Below are 25,407 nucleotides of genomic sequence, written 5' to 3'. Positions count from 1 at the left end.
TTCTTCTTTCTGTGAGTAGCAACGCCACCTCCTTATCTGTCCCCATCAAAGACCAGGTTAGCACCCTTGACCCTTCTCTCTCCTCATTGCTCCTATCCAAAGTCCTGTGGAGTCTGCATTCCAAATCCCACCGCCACTACCCGAGTTCAGGTCAGCGGCTTCTCACTTCCGAACTCCTCTCCCGGTTGCCCAGCCTTGTCACCAGCCAACGCTCTGCCCGTGCAGTCGTCAGAGTGCTCCTCCTCAATGTTCCCCTGTAGAAAACAGTTTTCGGGCTTCCCACCGCCTTTGGAAGAAAGGCACCTGTCCTGCCCTTCTCCTGTCATATGTCACCTCTTCCTACACTTCAGTACTGAACTGCTGTCAGGTCCGCTGGGGCAACACAAGTCTCTCCACTTTGGACCCTCACAAATGCTGTTTTCTTTCACCCTTCCCTCCAGCTCCCCCTCCTCCACCTGCCACCCCTCCATGCCTGATTTTGACTCATCATTCTGGTCTTTTCTTCAATTTCACTTCATCAGGAAAGCCTTTCCTGATCCTCCCAGGCTGGATTAGTGGCCCCCAGTGCGATATCCCCCAAACACCCTGTACTTTCTCAGGAATAGTCCTTACGTGTTTGTTTATCTCTATTCCCCCCTGGACTGCAACCCCCATAGGAGCAGATGCCATGTTTGTTTCTACTGTGTCTGGCTTATAGTAGGTGCTTAATAAATATTGTAGAATTAATGAATGAATACATAGGAAAGGCTTTAATTTTTATTCAGAGTTCACTTAGATTCCAGTGTATTGTACTGTCTTGATGATCTGCCTGCCTCACTGATCCCTCCTTCTCAGTCCCTGAAGTTTCCTCAACTTTCTGGCCTGCTAAATCTTCATATACAGGAGGGCTCAGTTTGGCCCTCTTTTCTTCTCTCTGTGCTCAGTTTATGGTTTTACTTATTATTAAAAGTGGGTTTTTTTTAAGTTTATTTATTGATTTTGAGAGACAGTGCAAGTGGGGGAGGGGCATAGAGAGAGGGAGAGAGAATCCCAAGCATCAGACTCAAACTGTGAAACCGTGAGATCATGACCTGAGCTGAAACCAAGAGTCAGACGTTTAACAGGTTGAATCACCCAGGTGCCCCTGTTTTATGATTTTAAATATCAAGTGGGGTTCCATGGTGTGATGGTTAGCACTTCGGTTTTAAGTATCAAGTATATACTGATAATTCATATATACACCTATGAGTGTGTGTGTGTGTGTGTGTGTGTGTGTGTGTGTGTGTCTCCACCCCTGTTTGAATTCAGATTCCTGCATTCACCTGGCCACTCTGTCTCTTCTTGGATAGATAGTAAAGAGGCATGTCGAAAACCACTCCTGCCCACCTTCCCAGTTTTCTCCTCCTCTCAAGCACTGGCACTCCCACCTTCCAGGTCAGGCTTCTTGGAGTGATCTTTGGCCTCCCTCATGCATACCTTGCAAATCGGGTTGACTGTCTCTCAGCTTCAGTGCTTGCCAGCTTGGAGTCTGTTCTCCGCACGGTAACCAGACCAGAGCGGATGGTACCGTCTCTCTGTACATCAGAGGGTCACTCCTCTCCTCCCATTCCTCTGAGGGCCTCTCATTTCCCTCAGGGTTAAAAGCCGAAGTTCTTCCATGCATAGTCCCAGTCCACCCTCCCACCTCCCTGATCTCACCTCCTGCTACTTTCACTGTCCTCCCTCTGTACTAGCCCTTCTGGACTCTTGTATATACACACTGGGCATGGCATTCCCCAGAGCCTTCCCACTAGCCGTGCCCTCCACGTGGAACACTCTCCCCGCTCAGGCCTCTGCACGGCACGTTTCCTTGTCTCCTTCAGGTTTTGCCTTGAGGTCACCTGAGTGTCGCCTTTGCTGACCGTTAGTTAGGTTTAGTGAAGGCCTCTCCCCTGTTCCATGACACGAACATCCCTCCTTCCTTGTTGTATTTTGCTCCCCTATCGCCTCATCTCCCTCTGACATAGCTTATCCATCTGATTTTGCTTATTTATTTGGGCAGATCGTACATCTAGAATGTGTTCAGTGCAGTTTGTTTCGTTCACGTATTTTCTGTGCCTAGACCGATGCCTTGCACATTATAGGCCCACAGACATTTTTTTTTTCCCAATGAGCGAAAGAACGAGTGAATCAAGACTTAAGAAAAATTCCAAAGTGTTATTGAGTTTATCTATGGGTACATAACATGTGAATGCTTAATTTAGATGAGACAGAAGTGTGTAGGGTGTTTTGTCTCTGAGACCTCCGTTTCCGTTAGGACCAACTGCTGTTCACATTTTTGGTGCCTTTTTTCTTTGCATCTTTCTTCCCTTTGGGAAGCTGGTATCCAAGTAACAGTAACCCAGACAGTGTGCAGCAGAAATGAATGAAATGATTTGCACTAAGAGGTGAGATAATGGTAATTAATAGACTGGTGGATGGGGAATCAGGCTGGTGGGGAAACTATAAAAAGATAATATGTCTGTATTGGTGATCTTTTTCTTCTTAAAATGAATGGCCAATGTATTAATGCTCTTTATTAAATATTGTTCATATCATAGACTTTTCATTGTAAGTTAAAATTGTTCACAACATTGGCTATGACAAAATGTTAGCACTTGTTAGTTCTAGACGATGAGAATTTGGAGTGATATTATTTTTGTATTTTCTCTTTGTTGCCTGATTCCAAAACTGCAATAAGAAGACACCATTTACAGATTTTAAAAAATAAGCAATACGTTACTAGTCTTGCGAAAATTTGGTTTCTAGGAAGCCTACACTGCTTAAAGTAATACTTAAATACTTTTTGAAAAGGATTCACACTACTCAAAACAGTACTTAAAAATTTCTTTTTTTTTTTTTAAAGCATGTGTTTTTTTCCAGTGGAGGCCTAGGATTCACTCCAGGCTAGTTGTAGTACCATGTAATCTAACACTGTTATTTAAACATGTGTCCCTTTGTATACCTGAGTCTAGATGTCAGAATATCATTGTGGGTCAAAAGCTTTGTGCTGCAGGTCGGGATTAAAGGTAAAGCCTGTCAGAATTAAGAATGGCAGCAGTAGCCAACAGCAAGTGTGGAGGGACATTTCCGCAGGAGTCCAGATTTGGCTGTATTGAGTGGGACACATAACTAGATACAGGCCATCAACAAATGAGTACCCCGGCCAAAAGAAGATTTCTCCACACATTGTTCGTGTTCCTTAGCATTCGTTTCTTCCAAGCTAAACATTTTATGAAGTCCTTATTCCTTGATTCCATAATCTCTGATCCTTTCTTCATTTCTGTACTTTTTACCAGGTCGGATAATCTAGCATGAAAGTGATAATTCAGTTTCTTTTGTTCTTTGCTCTGTGAAGGGACCTGTCATCTTATTATATTTAACAACATGGTGATTTAAGTATGAGCAATGCTAGTGTCGCTGAAGATGCACAGATGCTGTTATTGAATGCAGCTATCTTCTATTACAGAAAGACCATATGGTAGGCACTTGTTTTTCTTTCTGGTTGATGTGATTAGATTAGTAAAACGAAAGGTTAGTGGGCTTAAAGATTGTCCTATTATTTATCTAATTTCAATTGACCAGAAAGAATTAAATATGTTAAATCTTATGAGCCTCCTGTAAGTTCTATTGGTCTGGAGGAGGAGGACATCTCCATTTAAAAGCTTAATTCTGGATTGTTTCCACCAAAATAGTTTTTTAGTTGAAATTGTCTTATTCTTAAAAAAAACGAGTATTGTGCAAGTAGTTTACTTCATAAAAAAATATGGAAGATGGCCTTTTGTACTTCTAAAATTATCTGAAAGACAACTGGTCACCTCATACTTAGGTTAAAGAAACTAAATGTGATGGAAATTGTTTTTTGTAAGTCCTCTTTTTTTTCCGGTTATCTATTACTATGCAAGAAATCCTGCTGTGTAGATTTGTGAATAAGAGAATAGATCTAGAGCCCAAATTTGATATTTCTGAATATTCATCTGTTTTGGGGAAATTTTTTAGGCAGCCCAGAGCTAGCTATTACTACCAAAAGATGGCAAGTTAAAGAGCGTATTTACTTTTCCTTAGTCGCACCAGCTGCTGTTGAGTCTTCTATTGGATATTGGGTGTGTTTTTGATTCAGAATTGGTTTTTTTATTGCCTTTCCCTCTTGTATGTGTATCCCTGTTCTAGATCCACATCTGGCACAATTATGAGTAGTGCTACATACGCGACCTGCTCCTGATCCTGCAACTTCTTTTTCCTTCTTACAACCTAGTGAGGACACAGTCTCTTGACTTACACTCTTGTTCACTGCCTTAATCTTTAATACAGCTTGACAGAACTTACATTCTTAGGAACATTTTGTTTTTCCTTTTTCTTACAATGCGGAGAGTATCCTTGAATATCGATAGATGGAAAGCTGGACTGATGATTACATTTCTTCTGGATATGTCTTAGCTGTTATGATCTTGGGGATTAATAGGCATCATTTTTTTTTGTTTTAACCTCAAGATATCTAGACATCTGTAATCCCCAGCATTTTGCTAATAAAGATTCAGTATTTAAAAGAATTTGTGTTAGCTTGGTCAAGGAGACCTACTTTCTCCTCTGGGTTCTGCATATTGGCTTCTGGAAACATGTTACCTACCGAGTGAATGTGAGGGGAAAGAAATGCTCTGGGCACCTAGTTGAAATCATTTCTTTATTTTAATGATTTTAGGAAATGTTTTCAATTTATTTATTTTTTCCATTTAGTAACATATTACTGGCACCCTTCTCTGCCCATAGGGAAGATATATACAATTGACCCTTGAGCAATGGACATTTCAACTGTGTGGGTCTAAAATGTGGACATTTTTTGACAAAGACAAGACAGTGCTGTAAATGTATTTTCTCTTCCTTATGATTTTGTTAATAACATTTTTCTCTAGCTTACTTTATTATAAGAATACAGTATATAATATGTATCATATACAAAATATGTGTTAGCTGACTGTTTCTGTCATCAGTAAGGCTTCCAGTCAATAGGAGGCTATTAGTGGCTGAGTTCTGGGGAGTCGAAAGTTACACACAGATTTTGAAGTGTGTGTGGGTTGGCACCCCTTCTGTGTTTATGTGTCTCTGTAGATGGATGTGTGTGTGTCTCTCTAGATAGATAGATAGACAGACAGACAGACATAGACACACACACATACGTGGATCTTACCAATTTTGTAAGTGCAGGAAACGAAAATTACAAAGCACTGTACCAAGTTATTTTCAAGGATTGTAATATGGAAAAGAGATAAGATTTATTTTGTATGCTGTGAAGGGCAGAACTAAGGTCAGTGGATAGATAGATGAGCCAATTGATTGAGCTCAGTATTCAGAAGAATTTTTTTTTTTTTTTTAATAGAAGGTAACTGAAATTGAATGTGTTCTTTGCAAATAGAATGACCTTCACTTGGGGAATAACAGACAGAATTCCTGCTTTGGTAGGAATTTAAGTCAGACCAATTTGGGTGATCGTTATAATCACTTGCATAACTTATAAAACTACAGATTTTTGTTCCCACCATTAAGCTAATGAATTAGAATCCCTGGAAGTGAGACTGAAAAGCCTTAACTTTAAAAAAGATTCCCTGGTGACCTTCCAAGTTTGAGAACAACAGGCCTAAATGACATTCATAGCTCCTTCCAAAGTCTGAATGAATTCTTATGGTACCCTGATTTTGGAATTTTTCTGACCAAATTGAAATCAGTATAAAGAAAACAGGCAGAAATATGGAGACAGAATTTAAATGACTAAGCCAGCGAACACTTTGGGATTAACATTACAATTTTTTTCTTCTATTTGTAATCGTATATATTTCTACAGGTCATTGATATACCAAAGTAATGTTCGTTTCATATCAAATAAACTTTAAGTCAAAAGAGCACTTTAAAATTCAACAGTGAGATAGTCCCACTTTTTTGTATGTTATATTTTAATCAGAAGTTACCATTTAAAAACTGATAGAATTCTGACTCTGGTCATATTGAAGCTATTGTTACCTTTTAGCTGTATGAGAAAAGTAATTTGTTTCATGTCATTGACAGAAGGGTATATTTGAGCAAGTAACTGGTAGAATAATTTCTTTTGTGCATCTTATAATCATTTGTTCATATTAACTTTGTGTCAAGACTAGGAAAAGTTACAACGGCAGAAAACATATATATACACATTATCTCTATATATGTGTTCTTTCATATATATCATTCATGTATATATATGGTACTCTTTATCTGAGTATACATCCTGAAAGGTTTCAGAAAGCATTCTAACGTAAGTAATAATTATTAACAGAATAATTCCCTCTACATACCCTTCCTCTTTTAACACTAGCCCCTGTTCTGTCTGTCCATTGAATCCATTTTGTCTTTCAATCTCATGGACTGTGAGATGCACTAGTTATCCACATTGTGTTATCACAATGCAAATACAATGTAAGCTAATTATAGAGTCCAATTGCTAATTCTGCAAAAGAAGCAGAATTTCTTGAAGTCATTGAAAGTAATGTTGGAGAAGGAGCAAAGCCACCGACCGACCGGGGGAGGATCTGACAGAGTGAGACCAGTAGAGAAATGGAGAAGGCATAACGGAGGTTGATAGGCATCTCAAAAGAGAATGATTTGAATTCACAGGATTAAGAGAAGCCTTTGAGAAAACTGATGTCCTTGAATGTCATGGCAAATATGCGATGTATTTTTCTTCTAGGAAGTGATGTTTATCTTAGACCCCATGGTTGAATCTCTGTTTGCCAAGAAATACTAAAAAGCAGGTATGAATACATCAATAGAAGAAGGAATAGCAGTGGTGAATGGACTTCCTTTGCTTTCTTTTCCTAGGTAAAGACTGTTTCTGAGAGTTAATAGGAAATCCAAACTTCACTAGTTGCCTTTGATGCAAAGCTGTTTAAACAGAGGTCCATGGCTTGCTTCTTCAAAGGTCCTGCTGTTACAGTAGTTGTTAGATGCCCAAATATTTTAGGGTTCTGAATATTTTAGATACCTTGGCCTTTAAAATTTTTTTTAAGTTTATTTATTTATATTTTGAGAGAGAGAGAGCACAAGCAAGGAAAGGGCAGAGAGAGCAGGAGGTAGAGAATCCCAAGCAGGCTCTGCACTGCCGGCATGGAGTTCGATGCTGGGCTCAAACCCACAAACCATGAGATCATGACCTGAGCTGAAATCAAGTTGGACACTTAACCAACTGAGCCACCTAGGTACCCCAATGCCTTGGTGTTTTTAATCCCTTTATTGAAGTATGATTGATATGTAAAAAGCTGTACATATTTAATGTGTACAGCTCAGTGCGTTTGGGGATAAGTATATACCATGAAATCATTCCCTCCATTAAGGCTATAAACATAATCATCACCTCCCAAAGTTTCCTCTTGCCTCTGTATTATTGCTACTGCTATTTGTACTATTACTGTTATTTTTGTGGTAAAACCCGTTAAATTAAGATCTACTGGGGCGCCTGGGTTAAGTGTCCAACTTCGGCTCAGGTCATTGATCTCACAGTTTGTGAGTTCGAGCCCAGCATCGGGCTCTGTGCTGACAGCTCAGAGCCTGGAGGCTGCTTCAGATTCTGTGTCTCCCCCTCTCTCTGCCCTTCCCCTGGTTTCTCTCTCTCTCTCTCTCTCTCTCTCTCTCTCTCTCTCTCTCTCAAAAAAGAAAAAAAAAATCCATCCTCTTAGCAAATTTTAAGTGTCCAGTGCAGTATTGTTAGTTATAAGCACTGTGCTGTATAGTAGAATTCCAGAACCTTGCATAACTGAAACCTTGTACCCTTTGACAAGGGTTACACTATACACTATAGACTTAGTGGGAGAGACTAGGTGTCATTGGAATCTCCCTCGGGGTGGTATGAATCAAATAGAATCCCTCGCTGAAGATATTGACAAAACCTCATTTCATATTCATAGTTTATGGTTACTAGAACTGCATCTGCTCTAGATAAGAGATAATGCAAATTCTCTTCAGTTTAGAGGAACTTGGAAGAGGAATCGTTTTTCCCTGTTTAATCCTTAGCTTCTGTCACCACTCTCGGCTGCCTTTAATTTGATCATCATAATCTTTTATCTAACTCTTACCTTGAACTAGTTGCTGAAACACTATGTTTGGATCAAGCGGGATCTCTAGGAAAAAAGGCCGATACTTAAGGCTCTGAAATTTTCGTATGTCTTCAGGATGCATAAGGATACCAAAAACATATGGCCTAGAGAGTGAATACTACTGGATTTTGCCAAGCTATAGTGAAATGTTTAGCAGATTTTTGACAGTATGTCTTTTCTAGTTGGCTTTGAATTGACAGCGGACCAGATAGCAACTTTATGTCAGTCTCTGGAAAGGATTTCAGACTTTAGAAATCAGTTTGTGTGATTAAGAGGGAAAACAGAAGATACTGATATCAGGAATAAAAGAGGGGACATCATTCAGAGACTGCAGACATTTAAAAAGATGAAAAGGGGATATTATGGACACCTTTATGTCTGTGAATTTGACAGTTTAGATGAAATGGGCAAATTCTGTGTAAGAATTCTGGTACCCGTTCAGACTTGTTTGCGTTTGTGGGGGGTGTGGGTTCCCACCCCAGGCAATTCTCCAACACCAACTAGGTGTCCTACAGTTCTACTCAGTTGTGACACTGTGTACCTGGAGATAACATCCTAGCATCAGATCATCAGATCCCACAGATGAAGGGCTCATTCCTGGAAGGCAGCCCCCTCCCTTCAGCTGCCAGGTTGTTGCCTGACCCACCAGCTGTAGATGGCTGTAGATCAGAGGTTCCTACAACCTCCTCCTTGGGTTCGATTAGTTTGGTAGAGTGACTCACAGAACTCAGAAAACCATATTACTGGCTAGATCACTGGTTTATTTTAAAAGAATACAATTCAGGCACAGGCAGATGGGGGAGATGCCTAGGGCAAGGTGTGGGGCAAGGGTGTGGGTATAGAGCTTCCATGTCCTCTCTAGGTGCACCACTCTCCCCAAATCCTCACATGCTCACCAACCTGGAAGCTTTTGAACCCCATCCTTTTGGGTTGACAGTGAGGCTCCATTACATATGCATAATTGATTCAATGATTCGCCATTGGGGAATGATTCGAACTCCAGCCCTCTCTCTTTCCCTGAGGTCAGAGGGTTGGGACTGAAACTTCCAAGTCTAATCACAGGGTTGGTTCTCTTGGCAACCAGCCCCTATTCTTAGGTGCAGTCCAAAAGTCACCGCATTAACACAACAAAAGACACCATTGTTGCTTTCCCCACTTAGGAAATTCCAGGGTTTTAGGAACTCTGTGCCAGGAATGGGGATGAAGACCAAATATGTATTTCTTATTATAAATCGTAGTATCACACCTTGGGAGATACAAATTACCAAAACTGGCACAGGAGAAATAAAAAAAATCTAACTAGTGTCATAAATGTTACAGAAATAGAATTTGTAATGAAAAACCTCCCCACAAAGACTGCAGATCCTGATGGCTGCACGGATAGAGTCTATCACGTGTTTAAGAAAGAAATCCTACCAATACTATACAAACTCAAAATACGAGGTGGAAGAACACTCACCCTCTCCTTTTTATGAGACCCAGCATCAGCCTGGTAATAACTAGACAAGAACTTTATAAGGAACGTTCAGACCAAGAACCATTATGGCTGTAGATAGAATTCTTAACGAAATGTTAGCAAGTCAAATCTGTCAGTATATTCAAAGGATAATAATGTCATGATAAAGTGGGAGTTATCCCAGAAATGAAAGCTTGTCATTTTAACATATTAATAATGAACAAATTTAACAATTTAACATAATACAATTAAGGAGAAAACTCATATGGTCATCATCTCAGTAGATGCAGAAAAAGCATTTGACAAAATTTAACACTCATTCCTCATAAAATCTCTCAGAAAACTGGAATATAAGGAAATTTACCCAATTTGATAAGGGAGTTTTATGAAAAAAGCTCCAGCTATCATACGTGGAGAAATCTTGAATACTCTGCTAGCAAGGTTAGGAACAGGGTGAGGATGTCTGCCCTCAGTACATCTATTCAGCAATGTACTGGAGTGCCTACTTAGTGTAACAAATCATGAAAAGGAAATGAAGGAAGGAAAAAGGGAAGGAAGAAGTAAAACTCTTTATTTGCAGACAACATGATTGTGCACATCGAACTTTGTAAGGAATCTACCAAAAATACTTTCTAGAACTAGTAAGTAGATTTTGCAAGGTCACGAGACACAAGGATACAGCGCTACTGTGCAGAAATCAGTGTATTTCTATACACTGAACAACTGGAAAATGAAATAAAAACATAGCCTGATTTTAATATCTTAAAGACAACCTAAATATGGAGAGATACCCTATGTTATGGATTGGAAGACTCAATGTTAAGATATGACTTAGCCACAAATTGCTATATAAAACCAGTTCAATCCCAGTTAAAGTTCTAGCAAGGCTTAACAAAAATTTTTTTTATAAATAAACAAGTTAATTCTAAAATTTATTTGAAAATGCCAAGGACACAGAGTAGCCAAAACTGTTTTGAAAAAGAGTAGTTTTATATTACTTATTTATAATACTGTTTTATAATGTTGAAAGCTACAAAAATAGAGACAGTATAGAATTGGCATAATGATAGATCTGTATAGCAGTGGAAGGCAGTGGAGAGTTGGGAGACCCTTGTGTGTGTATTTGATCATTTGAATTCAGTGAGGTTATTCAGGTGGTGCTGGAACAAGTAGATATCCATATGGACAAACATGAACCTTTACCTTACATGCCACAGAAGAATCAACCCTAAATAGATCACTGACATACATGTAAAAGCTAAGACAATAAACCTTCTAGCAAAGAACAAAATATGTATGACTTTAGGGGTTAGACAAAGAGTTCTGAGACAGGACACAAGAAGCACTAACCAGAAAAGAAAACAAACTGATAAATTGGATTTCATCAAAATTAAAACCTTTTGCTCTTTGTAAAGCACCGTTAAGAGAATGAAAAGCAAAGCCACAGGTGGGGAGAAAACATATTTGTAAAACATATATCTGATCAAAGACCTGCTTCCAGACAACCCAATTTTTAAAATGTTGAATGTTAAAATTTTTAAAAAGTTGAACTACATAAAAGAAGATATAGGAACCATATTTCAGCACATGAGAAGATGTTCAGTGGTGTCAACCATTAGGGGAAAAAAATGCAAATTAAAACTACAATGAGCTACCACTGTACTCTTACTAGAAAGCTAAACGTAAGAAGAATAAAAGTACCAAGGGTTGTTGGGTAGGTGGGGCAGCCATACTCTTAAACATTGCTTAGAGGGATGCAAAATGACACAGCCATTTAGGAAAATATTTTGGCATACATTTATCATGTGGCCCACTCCTAGGTAGGTACCCAAGGGAAATGAAAACCAATGTCCTCAAAAAGACTTGTACATTAATTTCATAACAGTTTTATTCATAGTATTCCCAAATTTGAAGCAACCCCAAATCCATCAATAAATAATGGTATATCCACATAATGGAATGCTGCTCAGAAATTTAAAAAGAAGTATTGATATACTCAACAACACAAATGAATCTCAAAATGTTGAGAAAAAAGAAGCCAGACTTGGAAGAGTGCATAACGTCTGATTCTACTTACATAGAATTCTAGAACTGAGTAAACTAAGCCTTAGTGACAGAGCGCAGATCATGGGTTGCCTGGAGCTGGGAGGGCTTTGATTGCAAAGGAGCATGAAGGGAGTTGGGGTGATGAAAATGATCTTGATTGTATGGTGGTTGTGGTTATATGGGTATCTATAGTGGTCAGAATTCACTGAACTGTGCATTTTATAGGGGTGCACTTTCTTGTATATAAATTAAACTTCATCAGAATTTATGTAAAAGGAAAGCAGTTTGACAACACCAGATTTTAGTTAGGATGTAGAGCACCGTGACCTCTGCTACACTGCTGATCAGAGTGTAAAATGCCACCATATTTTTAAAAACCTTTGTCATTTTCTTATCAAGTTCAACATATACCTACTTTATGATCTAGCATTTTCATTCCTACGTAATTACCCCCAAGGGAAATAAAACACACGTTCACACAAAAGGCTTGTTCAGGAATGTTCATAACAGCTTTATTCAAGATAGCTTCAAACTAGAAACAACTCAATGTCTATTAATAGGAAAATAAATAGCTTTTCATGTATTCCTACTGTGGAATCCTTTTTGGCAATAAAAAGCAGCAGGCTGTGTGTGCATGCGGCAATATGGATGAATATCAATATAATGAATAGCACGATGGATGCACATTGCCTCTGTGGGTAAAGGGGATGATTTCCAGAATGACTGGGACACACGGCAAACTTCCTGGGGGTGATGGAAATGTTCTGTCTCTTGAGGTTGGGGGGAATTACTTAGATGCATGTATTTGTAACGTGTCATATACACTTAAGAGCTATGCTTTATAAGAGTTAAACATTGGAAATGTTTAAATGTGTAAATATTTATGCCTCAATGGAAATATATGAAAAATGCAATTAAGAATACAAGACACTGCTCACGTGAGCCGCACACATTGTTCTAAAACCGGAACAATATGGAGATTAGGATGTCACCTGCACAAAGATGACACACACATTGGTGAAGTAGTCCATATTTTTTAAAAAATGCAAAACAAGGGAAAAAAATTAAGTATAATGAGAAGTTAATGAGAAGTTGTCTTTCCTCACTCTCAAATCCTCCAACTATATTTTTTAAAAAGAAGGGAATCAAAATACTTTTAGCTTCTGTGATTTCTAAGATCTAATTCCAAAGGTTTTTTTTTTTTTTTTTTTTTTTTCTTGAGAATGGTCAGGGAGAGAGAATTGCTGTACCTTTCAGAAAGTTGACCTCTTAAACCTTTAATTTATAGCCCTAACATCATATCATTGGACTTCTCTTATCCTCCTAGGTAGTTCGGAAAAATTCTTAGGTTTTGTTTTTTGATAGAGAAAGTTTTTTAATTTTTATTTTTTTTCTTAGTTGTAGCTAACATTGAAAACTTAAAGATAGTTGAATATGAAAAATTATTGAAAAACTATATGTTCTGCAGATTTTAAGTTGCAAAATGTTGATATGTCTTGGGTTTAAGGAGACTGGCATACAACTATTAGGCAATTTAATTTTATCTCAGCCTTTGATTTGTTTTGGAAGCCAACATAAATAAGTAAACTTCTCTGAATTCAGTTTGTAATAATAAAAAAAAAGTAGTTGATTTGTTTGCTTATGACAGTATTGGACTTAATTACTGTAGTACTAGATTCTTATGTAGGTAAGAGCCTATGTTGTAATGTTTCCCTTAGTTATGATCAGTAATTATAGTTCATATTTTTTTCTTGGTTCAGAAGTTTTTGATTAACTTTTTTTATTGTGGTGAAACACACATAACGTGAAATGTGTACCATTTTTACATGTACAGTTAAGTGCATTAAATACAATTCACTGTGTTGTGTAATGATCACTGTTTCTAGAACATTTTCATAATCCTGCACAGAAACTTTGTACCCATTGAGCTATAACTCCCCATTCCCCTAATCCCTAGTTGCCTCTATTCTATTTTTTTAAAGTTTATTTATGTATTGTGAGACAGAGAGCACAAGCAGGGGAGGGGCAGAGAGAGAGGGAGAGAGAGGATTGCAAGCAGGCTCTGCGCTGTCAGCGCAGAGCCCAACACAGGGCTCGAACCCATGAACCGTGAGATCATGACCTGAGCTGATGTCAGGAGTCAGACGGTTAACCGACTGAGTCACCGAGGAGGGGCGCCTACTCTATTCTGTTTAATATGAATTTTCCTGTCCTAGATAGCTCATATAAATGGAATCATACATTATTTGTCCTGTTGTGCCTGGACTATTTCACTTAACATAAAGTTTTTAAGGTTCACCTATGTTGTAGAACGTATCAGAACTTCATTCCTTTTTATGGCTGAATGATATTCTTCTGTATGTACATAGTGTATTTTCTTATCCATTCCTCTGTTGATATGTACATTTGGGCTGTTTTTGCCTTGACTATGGTAATAACGCTGCTGTAAATATTGGTGTACAAGTTTCTGTTTGAACCCCTGTTTTTAATTCTTTTGATTGTATACTCAGACATGGAATTGCTGGGTCATATAGTAATCCTGTGTTTAACATTTTGGGGAGCTGTTGAACTGTTTTCCACAGTGGCTGACCATTTTACATTCCTACCAGCAGTGTATGAGCCTTGCAGTCTCTCCACATCCTCACCAGTACTTGTTATCTTATATTTAAAATACTACTTTTTAAAAAATCGTAGCCAACCAGCATATGGATGAAGCGAAATCTCATTGTGGTTTTGATTTGCATGTCCATAATGACTACTGATGAGCATCTTTTCATGTGCTTCTTGGCTGTTTATCATCTTTGAAAAATGTCTGTTCTAGGTCTTTGCCCATTTTTAAATTGGGTGTGGTTTTTGTTGTTAACTTGTAGGAATTCTTTATATTCTGGATATTAATCCATTATCAGATATATGATTTACAAATATTTTCTCCTGTTTTGTGTGTTTTCTTTTTACTTTCCATACAGTGTCATTTAATGTATCCGATTTTTAATTTTTATGAAGCCTAATTTATGTTTCCCTTTTGCCGCCTATGCTTTTGGCATCATAATGAAGAAACTGTTGTCAAATCCAAGGTCATGGAGAATTTCCATGTTATCTTGTAAGATAGTTTTAGCTCTTAAATTTAGATTTTTGATCCACTTTAAGCCAGTTTTTCTATATGGTATAAGGTAAAGGTACGACTTCATTCTTGTGGATATCCAGTGTTCCCAGCACTGTTTGTTTGAAAAACTATCCTCTCCCCATTGAATGGTTCTGGCACCTATATTGAAAACGAATTGCCCGTATATGTGCGGATTTATTTCTGGGCTCTCTATTCCATTGGTCTATATGTCTAGCCTATACTACAGTGTGCCAGTACCACTGTTGTAGTTTTATAGTAAGTTTTGAAATCGGGGAGTGTGAGTCTTCCAGCTTTGTTGCTATTGTTCGTCTTCTTCTTTTGACATTACTCAGTACTCGTCATGATAAGTGCACTCTTTAATCCCCATCATCTATTTCACCCATCCCCCCACCCACCTCCCCTCTGGTAGCCATCAGTTTGTTCCCTACAGTTAAGAGTCTGTTTCTTGGTCTTCCTCTTTTGTTCCCCCTATGCATGTTTGTTTTGTTTCTTAAATTCCGCATCTGAGTGAAATCATAGGGTATTTGTCTTTCTCTGACTGACTTACTTTGCTTAGCATTATACTCTCCAGCTGTATTCATGTTGCAAACAGCAAGATTTCATTCTTGTTTATGGCTGAATAATAGTCCACTGTGTGTGTGTGTGTGTGTGTGTGTGTGTGTGTGTGTGTACCACATTTTCTTTATCCATTCATCTATTGATGAACTCTTGGGCAGCTTCCATAATTTAGCTATTGTAAATAATGCTGCTATAAACATAGGAGTGCGTGTATCCCTTTGGATTAGTGTTTTTGTATCTGATTTTTTTTAAAAGCTAGGGTCTAGGTAGCTGTGAGTAGCTGTTTACAAAGTCAACCTGTATAATCTGTTAATTCTCACAAGCAAATTGGCCATTGGACCCCCAAGAAAGAGTAATGTTGGTGATAGTATTTTTTAAGCTTTCCTCTTTAAAGAGTTAAATCAGGTAACACTTCTTCTTTGAAATATTTTAATGTGTTCTGGTTCTATAGACATCTTTATTTATTTAATCTTTGTTTCTGCTAATCTCCTTCCTCTACTGTTTTATAACCTGTAAGCTCCTGGAGGTTTCATGGTGATGGGTTTGCTTTTCTGCAGATAATATGAACAGGCAAGGTCAGGAAAAAGTGAATTTGTTTCTGTTAGATTAACTGTGTATATTTCTAGAAGATTTTGTTGGCCAGGATGGTCTCAAACCTCTAGTTGGAAGAGAGCAAAAATACAGACCATCAGAATAGATCTCCAATAGCTGGAAGTAAAAGAGTAGTTAAGCCTTCGCAAAAGGTGATATGGTTGTTAAAGAGCTGTGACAGTTTATTTTTTAAAGTTTATGTATTTATTTTGAGAGAGAGTGAGCATGCAAGCATAAGCAGGAAGGGGCAGAGAGAGAGGGAGAGGGAGAATCCCAAGCAGACTCTGTGCTGTCCACGTGAAGCCCCATGAGGGGCTTGAACTCAGGGAACTGTGAGATCATGACCTGAGCCTAAACCAAGAGTCAGATGCTTAACTGACTGAACCACCCAGGTGCCCCAAGAGCTGTATAGTTTATACTTGTTTTTGCCTAAAAATACATAAATCAGAAAAAAGTTAATTAGTAGCGTTTTGACTTCTAGCATGCAATATTTATTTGTCTCCAGTTTTGAGTGTTACAGTCTTTCAATATTTTTTATTCCTATTGCCCTTTAGGTGTTTATACTATGGGCATTGACTAGCCTTTTATTTAATCTTTTTTAAGTTTTTATTAAAAAAATTTTTTTAATGTTTATTTTTGACAGAGAGAGAGAGAGAGAGAGAGAAAAAGCATGAGTGGGGGAGGGGGAGAGAGAGAGGGAGACACAGAATCCGAAGCAGGCTCCAGGCTCTGAGCTGTCAGCACAGAGCCTGACGTGGGGCTCGAACTCACAGATGGCGAGATCATGACCTGAGCCGAAGTCGGATGCTCAACCGACTGAGTCACCCAGGCACCCCAGCCTATTTAATCTTAATATGCTTTTTGTAAGTGCTAGGCTGTAATGTCTGTTTCCTGAAAACATACAGGGAGATAAAGTAGATTTTAGATATTTTTTTAGGGTTTTAAGAGTGAACACTGAACCCTTATTAAGTACCTTAACATTTATTATGTACCTCATTTAATCCTGACAATCACCATATATTACATATAAAAAATGTGTTTTTGAGGAAAACTTGAAGTTCATTTAATGCTGAATCACCGTGGCAGGACTTAACGCACATCTGCTTCTTCCATGTGTCGTCTTACTGTCCATCAAGAGCCAGATGGGGCATTTACTCAAGCCAAATGGCCGATCCGTTGTCCCTTGAATATATGGGAAGTCTGAAGTGTTTTCATGTCTGATCTTGTTCATTTTGCCTGAAATGCCTTTCTCATGGCTTGTCGTTTATGTAATTCCCACACTTCCTTCAAAATTTGGCTCAGGGTTTATCTGCTTATAAAGCTTTCTCTGACCTTAGTGACCCTAGGTGAAACTGATGTTCCCAGTTCAGGGTGGATGGTCTTGCTTTCTGTGGTCTTCTCCCCCTCCCTGCTTTTTTTTTTTTTTCTTTTGGACTCCTGCTGCCTAGTTACCCTCAATTCCAGTGTTATTTGTACAGATCTGTAATCCAAAGTCCTTGTGTTTTTCAGAATCCAGAAGTCTTCAGATTTTAGAAATTTAAGATGATGCAGGTTCTGGGACAGCAGTAATTTCTGCTGACAATGTACGAATATTTATCCTATAGGGAATAAATAAAAGCTTAGAAAGAGCTTTGTGTCAGGTCATGGAAGGGCAGATTTTGCCATTCGGTGAGTTACAAAAAATGTTTTGACTTTCAGGGTTGTTTGAATTTCAGAAGTGTCAATATGGGATTATAGATTAACTAATTTTTTAGAAGTATGAACCATATGTTGTAAGAAAAAAAAGTAGTGATCATATGACTTTATGATTTTTTTTGCTTAATACTTTCCCTTTACTTACAGAAATGATCAGTTCCCTGATCAGCTTTCAAAGGTGACCTGTATGTATGTATTTCTGTATTTATCTGCCTATCTAGTATTATTAGCTGACAAAGGCAAATATAGCTCCTAGGTTTCAATTTTTATACTAGCTCCAGTTATCCCATTTTTGACCAGTGGTAGCCTCTTCAAGTTTTCAACTGAGTCCATGAGACATGAGCCTGTGTGGTTTTCTAGCTCATCTTTTATGTACATTTCCTGCCCAGGACCTTAGAACCAGCCATTTCTCTAAGGAGTCCTGCTTTCTTTTAGTGGTGAATGGTATTTTGAGATCACATCTGGATCTTAGGAGTGTTCCTTGCCCCTGGGTTTCAGTTGTTTCTGATCCTTTTCATATTTTTTTTTTTATTTTGAAATAACTTTAGACTCACAGAGAAGTTGCATGATAGTGTAGAGTTAGTTGTCTTAGAGTCTTCACCCACATTTCTTTCATGTACATCTGAAGTAACCATAGGACAGTTGTCAAAACCAGAAAATTAGTATTGCTACAATATTACAATTGAAGTATACGCTGTGTTTAGGAATGATTGATAAAAGCTTGATTATAGTTGGACCTTGAGTCTCTGAGTCTTTATTTATGTATTATTACTTATTTTTGGTATGTGCTTCTGTGCAGTAGCTCTTAACTAATAAGATCTATCACTCACCTGGGAACTTTTGGACATCAGATGCCTGAAACTTTTCCTTCCCCTCTCCCAGAATTTTTCAGAATCTCAATATGGGGATAGAATAGTATAGGTATTTGGGGATTTTGCTAGAATCCTGTCTGTTTCAACAGCTTAACGAGATCATTCAGGAAGGAAGCATTTTGTGTTTTGCTCACAATTGGTGATAATGACCCTTTGGTTCCTAGGATAAAAGTTAGTCTTTTTGTTTTGTTTTAAGTTTATTTATTTATTTTGAGAGAGTGAGCCTGCGCTGGGGAGGGGCAGAAAGAAAGGGAGAGAGAGAATTCCAAGGAGGCTGTGCACCGTCAGTGTGGAGCCCCATGTGAGGCTCGAACCCATGGAACTGTGGGATCATGGCCTGAGCCGAAACCAAGAGTCAGGTGCTTAACTGACTGAGTCACCCAGGTGCCCCTAAAAGTTGATCTATCTTAAAATGATTCACATTTGATGCTTCTAGTGCCAGAGATTCCTATTATACTTAGAACCGTCCTTCAACATTTATTAACACATTCAAAAATATTAATTGAGGACCTTCTAAGTGCCAGACATGAGGAAACAGCAGTGAAAAATCCAGACATGGTCTGGTCTGTGCCTTCCTGGATATACATGGATAATGAGAAGTACAAACAACTGAACACATAATTTTAATAGAATGCAATGAATATTATCTTAGGAGAAGAGTGGGTAGCTGTGAAAACAGAACAGACAGACCTCACCTAGTGTAGGGATCAGGGAATGTCTTCCTGGGAAGATTGTTTTTAGTCCGGTAGGAGTTAGCTAGGTAGAAAGAAGATTCTTCTGTCAGAGGGAACAGCCTTAGTCTTTGAATATGCCTAGTGGCTACAGCTAGAGAGAATTTCTAGTATCTTACTGGAGAAAAGAGTACAAGACCAAGGAAGGAAAAAAATCTAGAGGCGAGCAGCAGCCTTTATTGAATCTTTTCAAAGCATTCGGGTTTTCATAGAAATAGCAACTCTCATTTTTACTCCTGTTTCATCAGTTTGTATATCATCTAAGGTACATAACCACAGTAATACAAATAAAACCGACATAAAGAGGTGTGCAAAAACAAACTGGTTGTGTTGAGCGTGCATCTCATTTGGTGGGAGCAGAAATGAAGTGGCTAGAGACTGTCTTCCCAAACGTAAGAGTTGAGTTGCCATGGGCCCAGCCAGGGTTCATATAGCACGAATTGAGGATTTTGGTTTGTGTGGCAAGTCATTTAGGCAGAGGTCAATTAAGCCAGTGTGTCCTATAATTATAGTTTGGGAAATAGATGAGCTCATTGAGAGAGATGAGAGAGAAGAGCCAAGGTCAGAACCTTAGGGATCACCACCAATTAAGGAAAAGATGGAGGAAGAAAAATCAGCTAACGATTTCAAGAAGAACTAGTTAAAAACAAGCTTTCCGGGAGCCTTTGAATCTCATCCTACTTAGACTCTTAGCAGTCTCGCAACTTTGTTTATCTATGTTTAACCTGGCTTTTGGCAAACTTATTTTGCCCTGAAAACCTTTTTTCACTTAACTAATTCGTATTCTGCGTCCTATGGAAGAAGTAGGAACAGTTTTTAGGAAACACTGCCACAGGCAGAAAGGAACCAGGAAGGGATTTAGGTGGGGTAGTCATACGATTAGTGTGTAGTTTCAGAGATTGTTTTTGGTAGTCCTCTGGAGGCGGGATTCCAGAAAGGAGTGGGCCAGGGTGTTTGGGAGACCAGCTAGAGGCCCTCGTGGTAAGCCGGGAGAAAGCCGATGGGGTCTGAATTTAGGCAGTGATAGTAGGAATAGCAAAGGGGCCGATTCACACGTTTTAGTTGAAAAGACAGGATCTGGTGACAGATGTGAGAGGTAAGGGAGAGGGAGTCTAGGATGGCTGGTTTCTGTTTCGGTGACCAAGGGGATGGACTGTGCCACCATACTGCAGATGAGGGACACAGAGCTGGTGTGGGTTGTGATGGGGAGATGATGAGTCCAGTTTGGGACGTGTAGTATAAGGTATCGAGGTATACGCACTTGACAAGAGTTTTGACGTGAGATGGGGGCTTGGGAGAAAGGGTGGGGCCAAAGAGAGGTTTGCAGGTAATTCATAATTATAAAATCATGGGTCTGGAGGATGACATCATGGAGGGACAGCATAAGAGATGAGAGGTAGAATTCTAATGTGGACAGGAGGGAAGCCCATCTTAAGAATACTAATAACCATTACTTACTAGGGGTCTGTTAAACACTGTTTTAAGCATGTTACATATGTCATTTTATTTCATACTAGAACCCCCACGAGGGCAGGTGTTAGTATCTCCATTTTATAAATGGATGAGCTGAAGCTCACAGGTTATGCCATTAGCTCCTAGTCCTACATCTGGTAGATAGCAGTTGAGGAGGTGAAGTCTGTCTTACTGCAGTCTAGGCTCCCTTTCCAGAAGGAATGGTCAGAGAAGTAGGAAGAGAACCAAGAGAACCATGGCAGGGTACCCGGGATGAGAGACCTTTAAGGAGTTGTTAGCAGGGCGAGACGTACTGAGAGATGAAGACAGGATTCAGAGATGCCTTTGGATTCAACACAGCGTGGTCACTGATGCTGCCACAGCATCGAATGGGGAGCTGGTTTGTTGTGGGATGTCGTCAGCACGATGGATTTATTGTACCAGCTTCCCAAATTGTGTTTTCATGGACTCTATAAATGCTAGCCTACGACTTCCGGAAAGAAGGAAAAAGCAATCACCTTTTTAAAAATCAGATAATAATAAAGTCAGAATAAAGCTTTTGTGAGAAGTCTTTCCTTCGTGCTCTCGTAATTTACACGTACCGGTGTTTGGGAAGATGATGTAGTTCTGCCGGTTAGTTATTGCTGCTTGGACAGGAAAGGGAGGGGGAGAGCGTGTTTGCGGCTCACATCACTGCAGAGCTCTGGTAACAGCGCTCCGGTGCTGACGGGAGCTGAGTCAGAGAAGACATACACGCAGACTGTGCCCTGAGCCGTCATGGCCCAGTTCAGGATTTTCGACTGTATGATCAACCACAATTGGAGCTTATTGTGCAATCTGTATTGTGCCTGGAGTGGTCAGGTTTGTTTGATATATATATGTACATATTTGCTTTTTAATTCAAAACTGCTATAATGTGTAAAGCAAAAAAAAAAATCAGTGAAAATGCTGGTTATAAAATCAGTATCTTCCTGTAACAGTGAAAAAGTAGTCTTTTAGACGTTACTTTGTGTTGAAATACTAGTTTAACAGGGCACATCTCAACTCTAATGATGTGAATTTCTCTAAGAGAATTACATGGACTCTTCAGTTGCACAGATGAGACTTTGTAGAGCTTTCTGTGGTGGGGGAGGGGAAGTTGGAATGAATTACTTAAAAATAAAACCAGGAAAAAATTAAAGCACTAGAATCATAAAACAAAGTAAATGTTGTATATTTTTGGAGACATTTCCCATTGTGTTTATAGTTAGGTAGGCAGGATTTTGGAATGAGTTGCTTTTTGGCTAGTTTTTCATTTTTCATGAAATATGGTTGATTTCTTTTACTGTGGGATTAAATGGAAGTTCCTTTTTGGGCTTAGTTTGTTCCTGAACAGGCTTTTAGGAAATAGTTATTGTGCAATAGAGAAACTTTGCTGAGTATGTTTTTTATGAGAGTTGCCATATACGTTTGAGTTTTCTTCCCTAAGAAGCAAAAACTCTCTATTTCTCCTTTCAGCCTCAGTCAACATTGTTATTATCAGGTGCAGGCTGCTTTCGTAAGTCATAAATAGCTCTGCACGTATTCAGCATAATAGCGTCTCTCACAAAATGGAAAGATACTGGATGGTAGCTTTGTTCTGGTTATTGGTGAATCTTTAAAAACTATGAATTACTTACCTTACAGGGTTATTAATCTCTTTCTGAGTGTTCGTCTTCCTTATTTAAAACCGTTCTTTAGTATTGTTTGAAATTTAGAAGAAAAGCTAAATTTAAAATATTGAAAGCAGTGAATGATAAATGAAATGTCCATCCCCCACCCCTCCAAACACAGCATCATTTCTCAGTTCTCTCATAAACACAGCATGAACAGAAGTTTATGAGACATGAATTTAGTTCTAAGTGGGACTTGTGGGTCTCCAGTACTTTTCTTTATGTCTTATTCTCTCTGTCCTGGAATGGTGAAAAGACTTTTTCATAGTTCAGGTTGGGCACAATAGACTAACGTATCAGAAATTAGAGATGGAAAAGGTCATGTAGTCTATATTTCTTCCAGTGTAAGATTGATCTCTCAGTGCACTTTCTAGTTCTCTCCTAATGGATTTACATTACCGTAAAAATATGGATTTTGAATGGCTACTTAGAGAATAAAAGAAGATAGATACTTCAATTATCTTAGCATGTAAAATTCATAATATCAGGAACCTACCAAAGCTGAAACTTAAAAAGCCCAAACCAAACTGAGTGGTTAGTAACTGGTTCACAGCTCTTACTGGACTTATTAGTTAGTCTCATCATCAGAAAACTTCCTAGTTTCAGGTCTAGGACCTTGTCAGGACTTTGGCTAATCCCAAAAGAATATTTGACTTGCGACAGAATCCAAGGATGAGTTGATCCAGTGAGCCGGCAATAGAAAGTGCTTTTGGACCTGCTGTGGCCCGGGGTTCTGTAGGCTTGCTGTTGCAACTGCTTCAGGGCAGCAGTTGATTTTATTTGAGTTTATTTTCCCTGTGGTTTAGATCCAACAATAGGCCATTTGGTTGCTGGCATCACTGAGAAGAGTTTGCAGAATTTAGCGTAAAGTGAGAATGGCGTGTGACCACGTCTCCTGGGAGTTTATGCCACCCCTTGAAGTATTTGATGGAGGTTACAAACTCCGTGATTTGGGGGCTAGGCTTCGGGTTCCATAAGAGTGAAGAGAGTTGAGGGGCGCCTGGGTGGCTCAGTCCGTTAGAGCGTCTGACTCTTGATTTCAGCTCAGGTCATGATATCCTGGTTTGTGAATTCGAGCCCCACACCACACTCTGTGCTGATGGTACGGAGTCTGCTTGGGATTCTCTCTCTTCCTCTCTCTCTCTGCCACTCTCTCTGCCCCTCCCATGCATGTGTACACTCTCTCTCTTTCTCAAAATAAATGAATAAACTTAAGAAAAATATTTTAAAGAGTAAAGAGAGTTGAAGAGAGCCAGGTGTAAGACAGCAGGCACTGGTGGAGACTGTGGCAAACTGGAGAATCAGTTTCAGGAGACTGATACCGTGTCGGACCTCTTGTTGTCAATCATTTAGTTTTTAAGGGAAACTTTAAAATTAGCATCTTGATGTGAATTCATCCTAATTTTTAAGTGCTGGTGACTAATTCAAGTTTTTCAAAATACCGAGATCTAAGCAAAACACATCTGCAGCCAAACGGGGCTTAAGGCTTCCCATGTATCATTTCTGGTTTCTACGAAACTTCAGGGCAGCAGTTGATTTCATTTGAGTTTTACTATTGAAGCTAAGCGGTGGAAGGATGCTGCTGGAAAGGTTATGATATAGGTAGGGAAATGTAGGAGAGAAATAAGAGGAGTAAAGGAAAGGGCAGGGTGAGGAGTGAGGGAGGCCGACTGAAGGAGCAGCAGACGAGATAAATGACATGATGGGAACAGGAGGGTGCCTCAGTGGGCACGTTTCTCAGTTGACACTTTGTTGGCATACTGCCGGGAGAGTTCTGATTCGGGGTCTATTATTTATTAAATACTTGTACGCTGCTGGAGGGAGGCAGTACAGTGCTGTGGCTAAGAGTACAGATTTTGGTGTCCACGAACTGGATCCAGTGTCCAAGGCCCAGTGCATCCCTGGCTGATGGCCCCAGCATTACTCACCTCTGCTTCCTCATCTCAAGTAGTACCTTCATCACAGACTGTTGTGAAGGTTAAATCAGATGACCTGGGTCCAGCATTTCACCCAGGGCCTGACACAATAAGTGCTTAACAGTGCTTACTGTAATTATTAACATATTCTAGGCTGGATGGTAACATATATAGGGCTGATATCGTTTGAGATCCATATTGGAAATAAAGAGATGGGAGCAAAGAGGTCTGTTATTTTAATTTTTAAAATTGTAAGCTAAGTGCAGAGCCACTTACAAAAATTGGAAAATATGAATTAAAATTGATTTACCGAGTTCAGTTACTCAAATACAACTCTTATTAATATTTTGGTATGTATATTGCAGTTTTTTTCCTGCCCACATAGTGTTTTTTTTCCTCTGTGCTTGTGTAGTTTACAAGTTGTAATCATAGTATACATGCAAATTGTGACACAGATGCCATATTGTGATGTCATTTTTAATGGCTGCGTGATATTCTAGAGAATATATATATATCTCTCTCTAATGTAATCTTAACGTATTTAATGTTTATTATCTATATATTATTATGTACTTAATATTTCATATATTACACTATTAATATATTTAATCATTTAACTGTTGCCAAACTTTTAAATTGCTTCTAGTTTTTTTTTTTTTTTGCAATTATAAATAAAATATGGTGAGTATCTTTGTGATTAAAATTGTTTTCACTGCTAGGATTACTTGCATATAGGATACCATTTCAGAAGTGAAATTACTGGGTCAGAGTGATAATACTTTTATTTATTTGTTTATTTTTTAGAGTGATAATACTTTTTTTTTTTTTTAACTTTTAGAGAGAGAGTGCGCAGGCAGGGGAGAGGGGCAGAGGGAGAGAGGGAATCTCATACAGGCTCCCCGCTCAGCCTGGAACCCAGTGCAGACCTCCATCCCACGACCCTGGGTTCATGACCTGAGCCAAAATTCAAGAGTCGGACGCTCAACTGACTGAGGCACCCTGGCGCCCCGAGAGTAATAATACTTTTAAAGCATAACTTTTATAAAACACATTTCTGTATTAAGAAAATCTTAGAGAGTAGAGTGTTCTTAGACTTTGTGAGAGATGAGTGAATTTTAAAATTTTATGGATGATAATACTTTGCATTCGCACCACACCATG

At 38.8% G+C, this 25,407-nt stretch overlaps 1 protein-coding gene and 1 pseudogene across 1 annotated transcript in view; both read left to right on the top strand.

The window, feature by feature from the left end:
- Positions 1 to 25,407, top strand: part of ARHGAP21 (Rho GTPase activating protein 21) — a 133,896-nt gene that overhangs the window by 3,985 nt on the left and 104,504 nt on the right.
- On the top strand, positions 12,554 to 12,653 carry LOC111561547 (annotated as a pseudogene).

Source organism: Felis catus, chromosome B4 (genome assembly GCF_018350175.1).
Source record: "Felis catus isolate Fca126 chromosome B4, F.catus_Fca126_mat1.0, whole genome shotgun sequence".
Taxonomy (NCBI): Eukaryota; Metazoa; Chordata; class Mammalia; order Carnivora; family Felidae; genus Felis; species Felis catus.
The sequence above is the reverse complement of the archived record's forward strand: the minus strand, read 5'-3'. Positions and strand labels throughout refer to the sequence as shown.